Source organism: Phycodurus eques, chromosome 14 (genome assembly GCF_024500275.1).
Source record: "Phycodurus eques isolate BA_2022a chromosome 14, UOR_Pequ_1.1, whole genome shotgun sequence".
In the NCBI taxonomy this organism is placed as follows: Eukaryota; Metazoa; Chordata; class Actinopteri; order Syngnathiformes; family Syngnathidae; genus Phycodurus; species Phycodurus eques.
Window position 1 is genome coordinate 22,540,171 of NC_084538.1, and position 18,353 is coordinate 22,558,523.

An 18,353-nucleotide genomic window follows, 5' to 3' on the forward strand; every position below is an offset into this window, starting at 1 on the left:
AGGCTTTGCTGTTCCACTACAAAACTGTTCTTGATTCCTCTATCACACGCAATGCAGATGTGTCTTTCACTCTGCCTCGTTCCTCTTAAACATTATATAGACACATATAAAGATACATTAACGCAGTGTGAGTTTGAACTGTCTGATGACAAGGACATCTATAGGCATCATCGGAAGCTATACGCTCAAGCGAGCATGCTGCGTCGTAAGTTTAGCATGTGTTCTGTAGCGGGGAAGATCTCACTCTTTAGAGCATATTGTACAACTTTGTATACTGCCCAGCTGTGGTGCCGTTATAAAAAAGGAAGCATTACGAAAACTCACTGTGGCTTATAATGACAGCATGAGGCTGCTGGTAGAGCGTCGAGAAGCTCTAGTGCAAGCCAGATGTTCATTAATGTCGGGGTACCGACCTGCTCTGCTGCTACACGTAATCTGATATTTAGATTTATGTGTCGGACATCTGGGTCTGAAAATGACCGAATCAATGTTCTAGTTAACCCAGTACGCAGTTCTGTCATATTTTATTCCAGACAATGGAACCACTGGCGAAGGTGTCTGTATGTAGGACATTGAACACGACTGGAAGGCTTTGTATTATTCTTTGCTGTTATTTTTCTTTACTATTACTTTTTCTCTTTCTCTCTTTCCTTAATTTGTTTTTTAGTCTATGATATGGATCTCCCTGGGTCTAAAATAAAGAATGAAATCACATATTCCTGTCCAAGAATACTGTTCATTTGGTGTCACACACAATTGTCATTGATGTCACATCTGTGTGGGCATGTTCCTGTCACGTGTGCACCTGCTCCTAATTATGTCTTCCCACACCTGTGACTTGTCGGCGGCACGGTGGACGACTGGTTAGCACATCTGCCTCACAGTTCTGAGGACCGGGGTTCAAATTCCGGCCCTGCCTGTGTGGAGTTTGCATGTTCTCCCCGTGCCTGCGGGGCCTTCCATGCATGGTAGGTTAATTGAAGACTCTAAATTGCCCTTAGGTGTGAATGTGAGTGTGAATGGTTGTTTGTTTCTATGTGCCCTGCGATTGGCTGGCGACCAGCTCAGGGTGTACCCCGCCTCTTGCCCGAGGATAGCTGGGATAGGCTCCAGCACGCCCGAGACCCTAGTGAGGATAAGCGGTACAGAAAATGGATGGATGGATGGATGGATGAATTGGTGTCCTACACGGGGAAATTCAACTCCCACTGCGATGTACGTACACTTTTGTATAGCACAGACACCACACATAGATCCAGATCACACACATGTAGGCATGAAAGGAGAGATTCAGAGTGAAAGAGGTTGGACGTGGGGGCTAGTTTAGGCGCTTCAGTTGGGCTGGGGGACTGCCCTGGGTCCTTGGGATTGGATGGCGTCCCCCTGACTGACTCCACCACGGGATGGGCACGCTGGCTCGGCCCCCCCTTTCCCCCACCTGTTGATTAACATGAATGTGATATGGTGTTTATTCACTAATAAGTTCCATAGACACACTATGGGCTTGAATTGCTTATGCTGGGACAACTAACAATCACACATGTTGTATTAAGATATCAACTCACAGGTTGTTACTGGTGTTTAGACACTATAACACCACACCACTCACCAGTAGCACTGCCTTGCTCATCTCCAACGTCCTATCCTACCCGGACCTTTTCTGTCCTGTCTCATCTCGTCGTTTTAGTTGACTGTTGCATGTTCTCACCGGGTGTCACCCCCCCTCACCCGTCCACATTTAAGAAGGCGATTTGACTTTGGAATGTTACTTGCAGTCAAATATCTACACTGTCTAACTATTGTTCTACTTTGGTTTGCACCCCTATTCCCCTTGTCTATTCTCTTCTTCTGTCTTCTCATAAAACCCTTTTCTGTCTAGCTAGATTTTCAATAAACATCAGAATAATTAACAAAAAGAATAAATAAATTAAACGGAGGGAGTATTTCAGGGCGGCACGGTGAACGACTGGTTGAATATCTGCCTCACAGTTCTGAGGACCGTGTTCAAATCCGGTCTCGCCTGTGTGGAGTTTGCATTTTCTCCCTCCTACATTCCAAAAACATGCTTGGTAGGTTAATTGAAGACTCTAAATTGCCTGTGGGTGTAAATTTGAGTGGGAATGGCTGTTTGTTTATATGTGCCCTGCGATTGGTCGGCTACCAGTTCAGAGTGTACCCCACCTCTCGCCCTGAGTCCGCTTGGACCGGCTCCAGCATGCCCGTGTATGGAAAATAGATGGATGAAGTATTTTAAACTCCCCTGTTACACAGCAAAACTGTTCAAGCACAAAAGGCATACAGATCCACCATTCTGCATGGCCATTAATCTGAACATGACAGGATAAAAATAATAATAATAAATATATTAAATAAATAAAGAATAAACAAAAGTTGGGCGGCACGGTGGACGAATGGTTAGAGCGTCAGTCTCACAGTTCTGAGGACCCGGGTTCAATCCCCGGACCCGACTGTGTGGAGTTTGCATGTTCTCCCCGTGCCTGCGTGGCTTTTCTCCGGGCACTCCGGTTTCCTCTCACATCCCAAAAACATGCATAAATTGGAGACTCTAAATTGCCCGTAGGTGTGACTGTGAGTGTGAATGGTTGTTTGTTTGTATGTGTCCTGCGATTGGCTGGCAACCAGTTCAGGGTGTACCTCGCCTCCTGCCCAATGACAGCTGGGATAGGCTCCAGCACGCCTGTGACCCTAGTGAGGAGAAGCGGCTCAGAAAATGGATGGATAAACAAAGGTTTGTAGGCCACCTTGCTTGCACATGCCCTTTCAGGCCTGCCATAAATTTTCAATAGTATTGAGAGTAGGGCTTTGCGATGGCCACTACATTTATTTTGTTATCTTTAAGCTACTTTGGAAGTTTGCAGAATGCTTCAGGTCATTGTCCATTTGGAAGAACCATTTGCACCCAAGGTTTAACTTCCTGGCTGACGTGTCGAGATGTTGCTTCAGTATTTCCACTTAATGTTCTTTCATCATGACACCATAAACTGCCAGACAAATGTAAATTAAAAACAAATTGTTGGCACCTGAGCAAATAAAACAATTTTCACATCTACCTATGACACACCCAGCAGTCATAAATCATCTTTATTTTGCTAAGTATGTAAAAAAACATACAAGGAATTTATCTCCAGTAGTTGGAGCCGCTCAAGTTTGACAACAGACAGTTAATTGACAGATAATTCTTTTGATACATAAAGAAGGTTGCTCGTAATCTGTTAATTTTTGGGTTTTTTTGACAATTGTGCAAAAAGCAAGATAGCAATTAGAGCAGTTTGAATGACTAATATAGCAACACAGGAATTCCTCGATTTATGTTCCTACGCTGGGAACGTAACACGATTTTCCGCGTAAGTCGGATTTCACCGTTAAAGTCGAAATTTAGTTGAAATACTTCTGTATTATATAATATTGTCCCACGTGATTGTGACAGCAAGCTCAGTATGTGTGGGCGTGTGCGTCGATGTGTGAGTAGGACTGCGAAGGAGGAAGGAGTGCGCGCTGGTGCGAGTGTGTACAGTGGCAAGTGTAGTGACGGCGACTGGGGAAGAGTAGCAATTAGCGGAGGACCAGTTGACGTTGAATGTGCAGAAGAGCTAATATAGCCATTAAAGCAGCAAATCGATGCTTCATGCCTTTATTGTTGCCGCTACCCAGCTCAGCTGTGCAACAAGAGAAGGGAGTTAACCCCTGCGTCTGCTGACCACGGTCAGGTAACCGTAGCAGGAAAGGTTAACACTTCGTATAAAGAATCTAAAATAAGAAAATAATATGCTGTACTTACCACTACTGCTGAGAGTGTGAAAAAAGGAGGGTGAAAAAGTCAACGATACTCCCGCCGCACAAACACAGACAAGCACTATGCACTAGCTAAGCAGAAACACTATGGTGAAGAATTCTGTGACGATGTGTGTGTACCAACAAAGTCATTTCGCACATTCAATAACAACAAGCCGTAGTTCACTGCCAAACTTAAGCAACTTCGCCAAGCTAAGGAGGACGTATATCAAAGCGGGGACAGACCTCTGTATAATCGAGTTAGAAACCAGCTGACGAAATAAATTAACATTGCAAAGAGGAACTATGCAGCAAAGTTGGAAAAACAGTTTAGCGCTAACGACTCTAAATCAGTCTGGCATGCATTCCAATCGCTGACCAATTACAAGCGACGATCTCCCCAAGCTGAGAACAATAGCATACTAGCCAACAACTTGAATACCTTCTACTGCAGATTTGAAAAGGACACTTTAACACCCACCCAGCCAGCCACATCACCGACCACCATCACACCTCTGACTTCTGCGTTAACCATCCATGAACAGGATGTGAGACGCATCTTCAATCAACAAAAGATTAAAAAAGCGGCAGGCACAGACCATGTGACCCCATCCTGCCTCAAAGTATGCATGGACCAGCTCGCTCCAGTCTTCACACAGATCTTCAATAGATCTCTGGAACTGTGCGAAGTACCATCCTGTTTCAAACGCTCTACCATCATTCCAGTCCCCAAGAAACCGACAATCTCCGGTCTAAATGACTACAGGCCTGTCGCCTTGACATTTGTGTTGATGAAGTCCTTTGAACGTCTCGTGCTGGACCACCTCAAGAGTGTCACAAGACCCTTGCTGGTCCCCCTGCAGTTTGCCTACAGAGCGAACAGGTCTGCGCATGATGCAGTCAACATGGGAATGCACTTCATCCTCGACAGTGCAGGAACCTATGCGAGGATCCTGTTCGTGGACCTCCGCTCAGCGTTCAACACCATCATCCCTGAACTCCTTTCCTCCAAGCTTCTCCAACTCAGCGTCTCACCTGCCATCTGCCAGTGGATTTATAGCTTTCTGACGGGCAGGACACAGCATGTGAGGCTGGGGGACGCCACCTCACCCACACGCAGCATCAGCACTGGCGCCCCAAGGTTCTGTCCTCTCTCCGCTGCTCTTCTCTCTCTACACGAACGACTGCACCTCAACGCACCCGGCTGTCAAACTCCTGAAGTTTGCAGATGACACCACTGTCATCAGCCTCATCAAGGACAGTGACGAGGCTGCATATCGACAGGAAATGGAGCGGCTGGAGCTGTGGTGCAGCCAACACAACCTGGAGCTGAACACGCTCAAGACTATAGAAATGATCGTGGACTTCAGGAGGCATCCTTCGCAACAGTTGCCCCTCACACTGTCCAACTGCCTTGTGTCAACCGTCGAGACCTTCAAGTTGCTGGGAATTACAGTCTCTCAGGACCTGAAGTGGGCGATCAACATCAACTCCGTGCTCAAAAAGGCCCAGCAGAGGATCAGAATCAGAATCAGAATCAGAATCAGAATCAGAATCATCTTTATTTGCCAAGTCTGTCCAAAAAACACACAAGGAATTTGTGTGTTGTGAATTAGTTGGAGCCGCTCCAGTACGACAACAGACAGTCTATTGACAGAGAACACTTTTGAGACATAAAGACATTAACAAAAAAACAGTCACTGAGCAATAAAGGGTTGCTAGTTATCTCGTAATGCCGGTACATTTATAATTTTATTTGACAATTGTGCAAAAAGATGCAGAGTCCTCTACCACTTAGAGCAGTTTGAAAGTCTAATATTGTAATAGTCCGGTGCAACGATCATTGTGCAAAGGGCGTCGAGACTTCAAGCGAGTAGTGCGATAATCTGGGACAATGTTAATTGTGCAAATGTTGCAGATACTCCTCAATCAGTGGGCAAATGGAGCAGATGCTACTCTGGCATGAGTGGCCAGTATTGGTCAACAACAGATAAGCAAATAGTGTAGCGTGGTGAGACTACTACAGTGAGTGCACGAGTAATACATAATAGGCCCAACAGAAATGTGACAACATGTCACATGACAACAGGATGTTCTTCCTGTGGCTTCTGAGAAAGCACGGCCTGCCACAGGAGCTGCTGAGCCAGTTCTACACAGAGGTCATTGAATCAGTCCTGTGTTCTTCCATCACAGTCTGGTTTGGTGCTGCGACAAAAAAGGACAAAATCCAATGGCAACGGACAATCAAAACTGCTGAAAAGATTGTCGGTACCCCTCTACCCACCCTTGAGAACTTGTACATTGCCGGAACTAAGACAAGAGCTTGCAAAATCCTCTCGGATCCTCCACATCCTGCTCACCGGCTCTTCCAGCTCCTTCCCCCAGGTAGAGTTTGCATGTCCTCCCCGTGCCTCCGTGGGTTTTCTCCAGCCACTCCGGTTTCCTCCCACATCCCCCCAAAGAATATTGCATAGTAGGTTAATTGAAGACTCTAAATTGCTCGGAGGTGTGAATGTGAGTGAGAATGGTTCTTTGTTTATATGTGCCTTGCGATTGGCTGGCAACCTGTTCAGGGTGTACCTCGCTTCCTGCCCGATGATAGCTGGATAGGCTCCAGCACCCTTGTGAGGATAAGCGGCTCAGAAGATGGATGGATGGGGTGTAACATTGTCCCAAATTATTGCACTACTCGTCACTTTAAACTGCATACATTCCTTGAAGTCTCGGCGCCCTTTGCACAATGGTCATTGCACCGGACTATTGCTATATTAGTCATTCAAACTGCTCTTAGTGCTAGAGGACACTGCATCTTTTTGCACAATTGTCAAAAAAAATAAAATACATTTGTACCGGCATTACCAGATAACTAGCAACCCTTTATTGCCCAGTGATTGTTTTTGTCAATGTCTTTATGTCTCAAAAGTGTTCTCTGTCAATTGACTGTTGTTGTACTAGAGCGGCTCCAACTACCGGAGACAAATTCCGTGTGTGTTTTTTGGACATACTTGGCAAATAAAGATGATTCCGATTCTGATATAGGATGTGACAGTTATATTCATATTCATCAAGGCTGCCAGCTGAATTTTCAAAGGCACTCCAGTCTGTGCAGTCTAAACAGCTTTGAAGTTCTATCTTTGTTTCATTGGTCCACTTTTTCACTGTTTTCACTGTAGGCTTCACACATTTAAGTTCTTGCCTGTATGATGGTATTAAGTGAATTAAGCAGTGATCAGATGAGTCCAGGGCTGCACGAGGTATGGCACGGTGTGCGTTATTTAGTGTAGTATAGCAGTGGTCAAAAATCTTATTTTCCTTGGTAGGACAGTCGATGTGCTGCTTGTATTTAGGGAGTTCATGGTTGAGTTTAGCTTTGTTAAAGTCCCCAAGAATAATGAGGCGTGAGTCCGGGTGTTTTTTTTTTCAATTTCATTTTCTTGTTCAGCGAGCGTTAGAAGTGTGCTGTTCTCGTTAGCTTGAGGCGGAATGTAGACACCGGCGAGAATGAAAGATGCAAACTCACGCGGAAAGTAGAATGGCTTACAGTTCATAAATAGTGACTCTAAATGCGGGCTGCAGTGTGTGCTGAGCTCAGTGAGGTCCGTACACCATTTTTCGTTGATATAGAAGCATATCCTGCCGCCTTTTGTTTTCCCCGATAACTCCATCTGCCCGGTGAAGATGGAAGATTCGTGAGGTGGATCGACGGAAACGCCAATCTGTATCCTCTCTTGCGGAGCTTCACTTGGATGCCAGCTCCCTTCCCTCTGTGGTGTCGCCTTCGCCTCCATGCCCCAAAGACCGCAGTCGCTGCTCCGGTGAGTAACTCGGGGGAGAAAACTGAGCGGATTTTCGAAGGTTGGTGAAAGAAAGTCCGGGGTGGACTCCTTGATGTTTAGCAAGTCTCCCCTTGTGTAAGTGAGTCGCGTAATGTCTCCAAAGACGAACGAAAAACACAAAATCATTAACAATACTTGAGAGCGCGTAACCGAAACGTCCACACAGCTTGGCGCCATCTTAGACCTCTTATATAGTGTATGTAAACTTATGGTTGCAACCCTCTCCCTTTCTCTCTCTCTCTCTCTCTCTCTCTCTCTCTCTCTCTCTCTGAAATAATATGTACATATTATTACATAGTGTGTGAGTCACTGATGGTGTAGTGGTACACTCACCTAACTTTGGTGCAGGCAGCGTGGGTTCAGTTCCCACTCAGTGATGGTGTGAATGTGAGTGCAAATGTTTTTCCGTGTCTATATGTGCTCTGCGACTGACTGGCGACCAGTTCAGCGTGTAGTCCGCCTTTCGCCCGAAGTCAGCTGGGATAGGCTCCAGCGTCCCGCGACCCTAACCAGAATAAGCGGTGTTGAAAATGGATGGATGGATGGGTGTGTGTGTGTTTGTGTCTGTGTGGGTGTGTGTCTGCGTGCATGCGTATATATGTTTTTTGATGCATCTTACTGGCAACTTCAGAAGGCAGGCACCAAGTCTTCCACCCCTGCCTGCGGCAATCCTCCACCAGCTCAGCAAGCATACTTCGCTCGCTTCCATTCAGTCGCATCTTGCATCCGGTCTCCCATGGAAAAGTGAGACAGACGCACGTAGGTACTGAAAAATAGCATAGATTTGTGAAAAATTATGAAATTGAAAAAATTTGGGCATGGGAGCTTTCTGTCTGACAGTATCGGTTTTATTGTCTAAGATGGTACAACTACGAGGAGCCGGCCGGCCAACATCCACTTGGTGAAAAATGCATTTTCGAAGGAGATATGGGTATAGACGAGAGCCTGTGATTTGTGTTTTGTAATTGCAGTCAATGTGTACTACAAACTTTGCCTATGTCACTCATTGAAAAACACTTTTTTTTTTTTTTTTTACTACTTCCTTTAATGTTATATTTACAGTATAGGCAATGCCAAATTGGTCTGCCCCAACATTACGTGACAAATGAAGTGCCTTTACCATGTGGTACTACTGGAGGAGCACTGAGCCCATTCTGCACTACTAAATTATTTCCATTCTTTCAGTGACAAAATGGCCTCTGCCATGTGAGCCTATCCCATCTGCCTCAATTTCAGACAATTTGTCTAATTGTGCAAAATTGAGCTGCTGTCAATGATTAAAGTTGTTTGGTGGAGGAACAAATCTCTTTGCCCATGTCAATTATTAGCACAATGATTACAATAACGCAGGAAATTGTGCACTGGACTCAAATGCTAGCTCAGACACCTGGCTCCCACCATAGAAAGCACAGGAGCTTGAGCCCAACCTCCTGTTGCAGTCATCTCAGAAACAAAATGTGACAGTACCAGTGCACAACACTAACTCCTTCAATGGAAAATGGACGAAGTTGATGCTGCTATGAGTCAGTGACTGCAAATTTAACATGTAGGAGGGGCCCACAAGCAAAGACAGCTAAAACATCAAAACAGTGTGCTCGGTTCAAAATACTTTTTTAAATAATAATTTTATGTCAATGGACACCATAATTAGTTTGGGTTAAACTACTATGAATTCAGTGGTTTATGACCCTTTGCAGAATGTGTGCCAATATCAGGTTCTTTTTTTTTTTTGTTCATGGATTTTCAAGTGACAGTGGGTAGCGAAAGTATTCATCCATCCATACATTCATTTTCTGAGCCGCTTCTCCTCACTAGGGCCGTGGGCGTGGTGGGGCCTATCCCAGCTATCATCATTGTATTCTATTTTTATATATATTTCAGGGATCTCTTTTGATATGCGTCCCGTGTCTGAGATGCACAAAAATGATCAGGGACGCATAAAAAGCATGGCTCGGATTAAGCGTCAATTTCACATCAATTTTAAATACTTCTCTACTGAAAGATCCAGAGGTTGATACATGTGTAAGGAAGGAATGTAAAGATTTTCTTGATATGAATGATTCCACAACTATATCTCTATCCTGACTTTGGTAAACAAAGAAAGCTGTAATTAGTCACTTTTCAGCACATTTCGAACATTTGTCAACTTTATAGTTAAATCCAAATATTAAATGTTACACCTCAAGCTCAATATCAAATGTTAAATCTTTAAATGTTAAATATAAATATACATCCATCCATCCATTCATTTTCTGAGCCACTTCTCCTCACTAGGGTCGCGGGCGCGGTGGAGCCTATCCCAGCTATCATCGGGCAGGAGGCGGGGTACACCCTGAGCTGGTTACCAGCCAATCGCAGGGCACATACAAACAAACAACCATTCGCACTCACATTCACACCTACGGGCAATTAGAGTTGTCAATTAACCTACCAAGCATGTTTTTGGGATGTGGGAGGAAACTGGAGTGCCCGGAGAAAACCCACGCAGGCACGGGGAGAACATGCAAACTCCACACAAGCGGGGCCGGGGATTGAACCCCGGTCCTCAGAACTGTGAGGCAGACGCTCTAACCAGTCGCTCACCGTGCCGAAAGTATTCAGACCCCCTTAAAATTTTCACTCTTTGTTATATGGCTGCCCTTTGGTGAAATAATTTAAGTTAATTTTTTCCCTCATTAATGTATGCACAGCACCCCATATTGACAGAGAAAAAAACTAAATTGTTGAAGCACCCTTTTGAGCTAATACTGTCTTCTTGGGAATGATGCAACACGTTTTTCACACCTGGATGTGGGGATCCTCTGCCATTCCTCCTCGCAGATCCTCTCCAGTTCTATCAGGTTGGATGGTGAACGTTGGTGGGCAGCCATTTTCAGGTCTCTCCAGAGATGCTCAATTGGGTTTAAGTCAGGGGTCTGGCTGGGCAATTCAAGAGCAGTTATGGAGTTGTTCTGAAACCACTCCTTCGTTATTTTAGCTGTGTGCTTAGGGTCATTGTCTTGTTGGAAGGTGAACCTCCGGCCCAGTCTGAGGTCCTGAGCACTCTGGAGAAGGTTTTTGACCAGGATATCCCTGTATTTGGCCGTATTCATCTTTCCTTCGATTGCAACCAGTCGTCCTGTCCCTGCAGCTGTAAAAAAATCCCCACAGCATGATGTTGCCACCACCATGCTTCACTGTTGGGACTGTATTGGACAGGTGAAGCGCAGTGCCTTGTTTTCTCCACACGTACCGCTTAGAATTAAGGCCAAAAGGTTCCCCACTGTAGTTGGTCACAACAAAAGAGACTCAAATAATTGTTTGGTTCTGTGGGGTGGTGCAATTACGGTGCATCTCTCTGTTCATTCACACACAGGTACTGTATAATGAAAACATTGAACATAGAGAAAAAATACACCTGCGCAGAGACATGCACTCGTGGCTCTGGGGGCGTGCAGTGCCCCCATAACACTGTGCCTGCCTGCCCCCCCCCCCCCCGCACACACACATACATGTATAATGCAGTACTTTAGTAAGATTTATGTTATCGTTGTCCCTGGTCAGGCTTTAGAATACAATGAAAGACTGTACTGAATACAATAAAAAATACAATTAATTAATACAGTTAATACATACTATGAATAAATTAATAACATGAAGCAATTTAGCCAATGTATTGTGCGTGCGGTTGTGCGTGTGTTTAAAACTGTGAACCTCTGACAAAACCCCTGGTCCAGCGGTGATAAAGGGACGGCCACCTTCAAAATTTTGAAATGTCCAGAAAGCAATTAAAGCTATACAAAATTCAGTTTACCCACAAGGCCATCAAGTTAACAATATGCACCCGTGTTTTGCATTGGACATTTTTGGGTTCTATCTTCTCAGACACATGGAAGCAGTTATTCCTCTGACACAGAATCTGATCCATGTGCTAAAACATTATGCTGAGTGATATGCTGTATAATCTGTTGTTTAAGAACCGCCCCCATTCCACAGAACAGTAGTAAAAAGGTGTGACGCATTCCTTTAAACCTCAGCTGGACAGGGAAAAATATTTTCATGTTTCTCTTTTCCCACCAGAAATAGAAGCATTGCATGCATTTATTTCGTGCTAAAGGTGAAAATAAAAAGCATATGTTGTAGCTTTAGTTTCCCAACAGTTTTTCTCATGTCAAAATAATATAACATTTACAAGACCTGGCCTTAAAAAAAAACACACTTATGGTCTGTAACTGATTTTATGGAAGAGCACGATGAAGTACTCAAGGCCAAAAAACAACATCTGTGTGTGTTTGTGTGTGTGTGCGTGTGTGTGCATGCATGCGTGTGTGCGTTCGTGTCTCGGCAAAGAGACAGAAAGATTTACCTTTCAAATACTGTAAGTTAAAATAAAATAGTTTTATCATATATTAGTAATGTCCAATCTACACAAATAAGGTTACTGTATGTGGTTAAATCCTAAGAAAAAGAAACAATGATAATAAAGGGTGGAGTGTGGGTGTGTCGATGTATTTAGGTCACGATCAAGGTTGAGGAATTAGAGAAAAATCTATAATGATCAGAAACCAAAGAAAGACCTTAGGTGGGGAAATGAATCTGAAATAAGAGCAAGATGTCCAGAAATAATGAAACTTATTTTCTTGTAGTCACAAAGTACAAAAGTACTGATGTTTTTCAAATCAAGAAATCTTGATACACCAGATGAAAATCTGAATGATAAAATGATCCAACTCCAACTTGATTTATGGGGTGATCTGAAGAGGGGAGATAGTACCTTTACAATCTCACACAAGGGACTTTACAAAGACTTCTTTACTTGTATTCCTTTTTTGTTTCAAAGTTTGCATAGGTTTCAATGGGAGATGATTTAAAAGTCAGTTTGTGGGTGGATGCTCTTCTTGAAGCATGTTAGGTTAAATCAGGGATGTGTTGTTTCTTTGGACTGCATTCAGCAGGAAAATGGTACTCCTGGGCTCTTACATAAACCAAGAATGTCTTAGCGCTAACTTCGCCCCGTTAGTCACCACTTGAAAGCGTTGAGCTGGATTAATCTAATATTCAAAATACTGAATTTACTCATTGCACAGAACTAAACTTTACGGACAAGTCATTATTGTTTTTGATCCAGTACTACTGATAGTAGCCAGTCAGGAGCAGTTTGGCTACATACTTCATGGATGGCCTTTGATATCTTTCCATGGGGAAATAATATGTAAAATAATGTTCTAGTGAAGAGAAAAACTGAAATCAAAAATATTTTATTGTCACTTTCTTCCAGATTAATATACAATTATAAATTTCAGGGTATCACCAGTAGAGGGCAGTCACTATGCACATATGTAAGACAAGCTAGCGTAGAGTCCAGTGTTTCCCAACCTTTGAGCCACAGCAGATACTGCACATGTATTTTACATTCGGAAAAACTCACAGAACACCACCAAACAAAATGTCACACAAATAAGTATACATATTGAACCATAATAACTATGCACAAAATTTAGTCACAAATTTACAAAATTTATGTCGCTCGGCCTAATTTCAAAAACTTCACAAGCCCCCCAAAATTATTTAGTAGTATGCGTTTATGGTGAAGTTTGATTTACTTCACCCTCCTAAAAGCAATCCTAAACCCCCCTAAAATAAATAGTGGTTTCCCCAAAATGCCCTTCACCCTTCCACCCCCGGTTGAGGATTACATTGTTAAAAAAACAAGAGTAAATCGGCAATACAACACCCTTTACACGTTTGGAAATGTTTAATCCGAGAATATGTGTACATATACAGACCCTTTCCAAAAAATGTGAATATCATGGAAAAGTTTATTTATTTCCATAATTCAATTCAAAAGTTATACTTTAATTTCATTTCAGGGCACATATAAACAAACAACCATTTGCGCAATTTAGAGTTGTCAATTAACCTACCATGCATGTTTTGGGGATGTCTGAGGAAACCAGAGTGTCCGTAAAAAACCCACGCAGGCACGGGGAGAACATGCAAACTCCACACAGGCAGGGATTGAACCCCGGTCCTCAGAACTGTGAGGAAGATACTCTAACCAGTCGTCCTCCGTGCCGCTGTGGTGCATTATGAAGCGTAAAATACGACAATGGAGACCCCGGACTGTTCAAGAATGGGAATGGGATGTAACACAGTGGTAAATATGACCCTGTCCCAGCTTTTTTTGGAACGTGTTGCAGCCATAAAATTCTAAGTTAATGATATTTTAAGTTCAGTTGATCAGTTTGAACATTAAATATCTTGTCTTTTTAGTGTATTTAATTAAATATAGGTCGAACATGATTTGCAAATCATTGTATTCAGTTTTTATTTATGTTTAACACATCGTCCCAACTTCATTGGAATTGGGGTTGTACGTTGAAATTTTGCCTGGGTAACATGACACAGTGCCTCATGATTGTTGTATCATCCTTGTCACAACCAAATACAGTTCATTTACTGGTCTGGCACAATAAAAGTACTTTCACACTGATTCAGCACAGCGACTCACTTTATCGTCATCTGAATTTCAAGGCATTACTCAAAAGGATTCAAGGACAGCGAGAGAGAGAGGGGTTTGTACTCTATGTGTGGTTTACTGCACTTATTATATGACCATGACAGTAAATGTACTATTTCATATTTTGTGGATGATGAAAGCTGAATTTCATCCAAACGTCTATACAAGAAAAGGACTGAGAAAATGATGATTTAAATCTTTATCTGACTAAATGTCTTAGTAAAGGTGAATGTGCAGTGTAAAGTTTGGCTATACTGTACAGTTGGTAAATACATAATGTATGTTTTCATCAGGCTCAGGGTTTTGTTGTTTTGGTTTTCCATCCGTCCATCCATCCATTTTCTGAGCCGCTTCTCCTCACTAGGGTCGCGGGCGTGCTGGAGCCTATCCCAGCTGTCATCGGGCAGGAGGCGGGGTACACCCTGAACTGGTTGCCAGCCAATCGCAGGGCACATACAAACAAACAACCATTCGCACTCACAGTCACACCTACGGGCAATTTGGAGTTTCCAATTAATGCATGTTTTTGGGATGTGGGAGGAAACCGGAGTGCCCGGAGAAAATCCACGCAAGCACGGGGAGAACATGCAAACTCCACACAGGCGGGGCTGGGGATTGACCCCGGTCCTCAGAACTGTGAGGTTGACGCTCTAACCAGTCGCCCACCGTGCTGCCTGTTTTGGTTTTATGTAACAAAATGTAGATTTGGGCAACAACTTCCAACTAATTAAAAATGCTGTGTGCTATACACCACTGTACTCTCTTCTCTAATAAGTCCACATTTGTAAATGTGTAATAATTCCTTGCATTTTAGTGTACATTTGTATAAAATCTGAAACATTTTAAAGTGGAAAAATCACTCATTCTTTACATTTAAATACTTCACTGGACTGACAATTTATAGGTCTGTGTGTGCTCTTTCTCATATTGTATGGTTTCTATCATTGCTCAACTGAATATACAGTATAATAAATCCTTGATGACTGACTTTCACAAAGCAGAATTTAGTCAAGTAAAAATAAGATCAATTTAAAACAGTTAACTCAATCAGAGGCAGTTAGAACTGGCATGATACCTACAGCTGGAGCTCAGGCCAGATGAACATGTTGCACCATATGTGTAATATAGTACAGTGTGTGCAAGCATGTAGCACACCTGCTTGTAACCTTGCATTTGTCCAAATCGAAAGCAGCTTCCACCACAAATAGTTCCCAAGTGTGTCGACAGTGCATTCGTGTGTAAATCCACACAACCACTTTTGTTTCATGTAATCATAAAAGTACATGTTTATTTCAAGGTGTCTGGCTCTGAACCAAAAGCCAATTCTTAAAAGCAACAAGGACTGTGAATAGTATTTATATAAAAAAAAAAAAACGGAAAAAAATGAAGAAGGAGTCCTATTCGGCCATATTGGCCTGTGGGACTCCAGAGGCAGCTGATGATGGAATACGACTTTGGAGGTGGCTAAGGCAAAAACTGTAGTTTAGTGAGGCCATGGAGAACGACTTTGAAGGGATTCTGGGGCATTATTTTTTACCTCTATTTGGGATGTTGGGATGTTGTGGGCCACTGACACACCTTCCAATGAGGAAGCTGTCTGGGGATTTAGATGGATTTTCATATATCTGAGGCTGAAGTCGTAAAAAAATTCCTCTATGACAGGCCCCCAGGGGTACACGAGATCCACACAGTTCCTCAATACATTGGACATTGTGAGGCTGTCTTGCCATACACGTCTGTACAACATTGCATGGATGTCGGGTACAGTATCTCTGGATTGACAGACCGGGGGGTTGTGGGGGTGTTGGACCAGATGATACTGTATGTTTCAACTACAGTGGGATTACATTTCATAACCTCGCTGGTAACGTCTATTAAGGGATTCTGGAGAGGAGTCTCCGTCAGGGAGTCGAACCTTGGATTTAGTAGCTTTACGAAGCGGTAAGATCGAGCGAAGTCAGGGCCTCTTTGAATAAGCTGCTGCTACCTGTATATGGAAGATGGATATATAAAACACTATACGTTTTGATCACAAGTGGCATTACAGTTCGCCAGTGGGTGTCAAACTGGTTATCTGGCTAGACACTAAAGTAGCACTCTATATCTTCACTTACTGCTGTGTCTTTTCAAACTTACTCAAATTCTTGACAAGAGTAAAAGTCTGTGTCATTACAGATCTGAGAGTTTCTACAGTCCTCCCCAGAACTAATCATCTCATTTTTGTTCCTGTTAAGTTGGAGTTCTATGGAGAGGTATTCTATTGCTGTTTGAGCACACATCAAGTTTTGCCATGACCGCGTCGTGACACAAGCAAACACACGCAAAAATAATTTCAGTTTGGAAGGCAGTGCGCTGTGACGACAGACGGTGCATACAGGTATGTGGAAAAGTAAGCACACTGATTGACTGAGATCACCACAATGTCAAATTATCAAACTGAAAGTGTTTTGTGTGATTTTAGCATTTTTAACGATAGAAATGTTACCTTAAAATCAAATATAGCCACTCATGCTTCACTTGTATCAGGTCTCCTTCTCCTCATTATAAATAAAGCCAGGACTTTCCATTGTAACTACTTTTACGTTCAAACCAGTGAGAAAAGGTACCAAGCTAGTACCTGTTTGGTAGCTTAACAATGTGTACCAAATATGGACTGAAGCCCCCCTAAAAATAGGCCTAGCGACGGCACTGTTGCCACGCTATCTATCAAATCTCTCCGCAGGCTGGATGTAATTGCATACCGGGCCTGATGTGCGCCGTGAGTTAACACGTATACTTTGCAGGGTTTAAGTCAGGTGATTGACTTGGCCGGTCTTAAACTGACATTTAAACTCTTAAAATGAACTGCTGCTGACATCATGTGTTAAATCAATGAAGATTATAAAATCCTTCCCAGAAGTCATGCAAGTAAGCCATGGCACTGAGTTTCATAAATGTGTTAGTGTGTTTCAGATCTTGAGCAGATCCTTTCTTGAAGCTTTAGCCTTCCCATCACACTGGTAAATGTTCACCTTTGTCTCATCAGTCCATACGACTTTCTCCCAGATTTTTTAGGCTTTTCTCCATAATTTGTGGTCTGGTCTTCCTATTCTTTTTGTAAATGAGTGATTTGCATATTCTGGCTAGGTCTCTGTACTTTTGTTCATGAAGTCTTCTACGAACAATAGATTCTGATACTCTAATTCCTGCCCTCTGGCGTTTATTTCTGATGTCACGAACAGTTGTTTATAGGAATTTTTCTTGTATCTCTCACAATGTTTCAAGCATCAGGGGCTGCTTTTCTTTGCTCTACCAGTGCGATGTCTGTTATGTCTTAGTACGTCAGTGATTTTCTTTCTCTTTCAGGACCATACAAATTGTTGTAGTTATAAGTAACCAATATTTGTGCAATGGCTCTGATTGAACTGTTTGTTTTTCTTTCAGCCACAGACAGGTCTCTGGTTTTCATGTTGGTTACACCTCCAACTGGTATAAATAGAGTCTTCACAGGCAAAACCAAATCTGAAGCGACACTTCAGTCACTTTGTGATATATCATTGTGCTAAACCAATGTAAAATCATGAATACTCATCATTGGCCAAATAATTCTGGGCCTAATGTACAATTAATTAATTGAATGGTTGGAAAACAAAGCCCTGTGATTGACTGGTGACCAGTCCAGGGTGTAGTCTGCAATTTCTCCCAAATCAGCTGGGATAGGCTCAGTAATGTTTTGGATGGGGCTTTCGTTGTGGTGAAATGCAAGCAAAAACCCAGGTGGGCCTGTAAAGGATGGCAAAGGAGGCTTTTGTACTAACACGTCTTTATTGGCTTTCAGCAGTGACCAACACCATAACACTCTCATGAGAATCCCAGAGATCTTAAACAACAAATAACGGCAATGAATTGCAGCAGGCTATACTATAATACCTGTAGGTGGAACAACTGGTTAGCACATCTGCCTCACAGTTCTGAGGACCCGGGTTCAAATCCGGCCTCGCCTGTGTGGAGTTTGCATGTTCTCCCTGTGCCTAGGTGGGTTTTCTCCAGGTTCTCCGGTTTCCTCCCACATTACAAAAACATGCATGGTAGGTTAATTGAATTGTCCATAGGTGTGAATGTGAGTGTGAATGATTGTTAGCCCGCCTCTTGCCCAAGGTTAGCTGGGATAGACTCCAGCATGCCCGCGACCCTAGTGAGGACAAGTGGTACGGAAAATGGATGGATGGATATGCTGTAATACCACT